Consider the following 2,500-nt stretch of genomic DNA (forward strand, 5'->3'; position numbering starts at 1 on the left):
ATATACAGTATATAAACTACAGACAAAAGTATTGGGACACTGCTCTTTCACTGCTTCTTCTAAAATCAAGAGTATTATTGCTGCTTCTGTTGGAGTAACTGTCTCTACTGTCCAGAGAAGAAGACTCTCTACTAGATTCTGGAGGAGGAGCATTGCTGTGAGGATTTGATTGCATTCAGCAACAAGAGCGTGAGTGAGGTCAGGATGTTGGATGATGATCACTAACCCCACCTCATCATCCCCAACTCATCCCAAAAGTACTGGATGGAGCTCCTCCACCATCATTCCAGAGAACACAGTTCCTCCACTGCTCCACAGCTCCTCAATGCTGGGGGGCTTTATACCCCTCTAGCCCACGCCTGGCATTAGGCAGCATGGAGCCAATAGGGTCATGATGTAGATCTGCTCCAGAGAGTCCTATTCTATTGGCAGTACTTCTTCTCTACAGGGACTAGACAAGCTGTGTGTGTGCATTTGCACATCTGTGTCAGCAATGGCTGCAGCTTAAAGTAGCTGAATGCATTCATTAGAAGGGGTGTCCACAAACATTTGGACATATTATATTACTCACATTATTTAAGGCATTGTGTTCACAGGTGTGGGAGGGAGTGGGCTGCTGTAGGTGGTACCGGTAGATCTTCTGGGTTCAGGGTTCTCCTGGTTGCAGAAAAATGTTCTATTTAAGTTCACTCAAACATTTGCATAGGATACATATACACACTTTATCAGCCAATCACTGGCCTGCATTTACTCAGCTCTTCACAGCTGAACCTCATGATCAGATCCAATATCAACTGCAGGTTGACCGATACCTGGATTTACCCGGCAGCCCTTGGTGGTCTCAGTGGTCCTGATCAGCTCTCAAACAGCACCATCTAGTGGCTGAAACTGCACAATGCAGAATGACTGCTGGGACAGTGTGAGGTCATTTCCACAAGCTAGCTCTGGGTCAGTGCACAACAGAACCACACTGGGCTATGCAGACTGAGGTCTGTAGGTTCCTCTAATACAGACACAGCTCAGGACCGGTTTCTGCAGGTAGCTGGTTTCAGATGGTCCAGACTGGTCTTGATGGTCATGGTGGTTGAAAAGCGGCTCATCCAGAGGAACACGTCCCCAGGCTGGTCATGCTGGTCCACCAGGTTAATCACGCTGGTACACCAGATTGGTCACGCTGGTCCACCAGGTTAATCTTGCTGGTCCACCAGGTTCGTCATGCTGGTCCACCAGGTTCGTCACACTGGTCCACCAGCTTGGTCACACTGGTCCACCAGGTTCGTCATGCTGGTCCATCAGGTTCATCATGCTGGTCCACCAGGTTAATCATACTGGTCCACCAGGCTGGTTATACTGGTCCACCAGGTTAATCTTGCTGGTCCACCAGGCTGGTCATACTGGTCCACCAGGTTAATCTTGCTGGTCCACCAGGTTCGTCATGCTGGTCCACCAGGTTCGTCACACTGGTCCACCAGCTTGGTCACACTGGTCCACCAGGTTCGTCATGCTGGTCCACCAGGTTCGTCATGCTGGTCCACCAGGTTCGTCACACTGGTCCACCAGCTTGGTCACACTGGTCCACCAGGTTCGTCACACTGGTCCACCAGCTTGGTCACACTGGTCCACCAGGTTAATCACATCGGTCCACCAGATTGGTCACGCTGGTCCACCAGGTTCGTCACGTTGGTCCATCAGGTTACTCATGCTGGTCCATCAGGTTAGTCATGCTGGTCCACCAGGTTAATCATACTGGTCCACCAGGCTGGTTATACTGGTCCACCAGGTTAATCTTGCTGGTCCACCAGGTTGGTCATGCTGGTCCACCAGCTTGGTCACACTGGTCCACCAGGTTGGTCACACTGGTCCACCAGGTTGGTCACACTGGTCCAACATGCTGGTCATGCTTGTAGAGCAGCTAAACTCTGGCCAGGCTGTTTCACCAGCTATCAGCAGGGCTGGTTTGATTGACCCCGGGCTCCGGGTTGCTGTAAGCCTTTGCGTTGTGGGTTTTGTTTTGTTGTTTATATTTATATTTATATATATTAGGTTCATGCCTAACAGCAGCTGCTCAGTAATCACAGTCCAATCAAAGCAAACCTTTATTAACAGTGAAGTTTCCTCTCAGCTCTCCACAGATCTGCTGTCCCGCTTCTTCCAGCCTGTACACAGAAACACCTGGATCCCTGGATACCTGTTTACCTGTTTACCTGTACACCTCACCACCTCAACACCTGTAGAGCGTCATACTGCTGATATACAGTCTGCTCCCCTCTACTCTACTCCCTCTGGTTAGGCTAGCTAGGCTAGGCTAGCTCAGCATCTTAGCTCCACGCCCCTCTGAACCCACCTGAGAAGACCCTCTAATCAGAGTTAGAATTGGACAGGGGAACGGTGGGGTAGTCTGTGCTGACACTCAGTGTAAGGCTGCCCCCTAGTGGAAGAGGAAGGTGCTGCAGTATATTGTGCCATCTGAAGCGCACATGACCGAGGCAGGGGCTTCTGC

Source organism: Salminus brasiliensis, chromosome 9 (genome assembly GCF_030463535.1).
Source record: "Salminus brasiliensis chromosome 9, fSalBra1.hap2, whole genome shotgun sequence".
In the NCBI taxonomy this organism is placed as follows: Eukaryota; Metazoa; Chordata; class Actinopteri; order Characiformes; family Bryconidae; genus Salminus; species Salminus brasiliensis.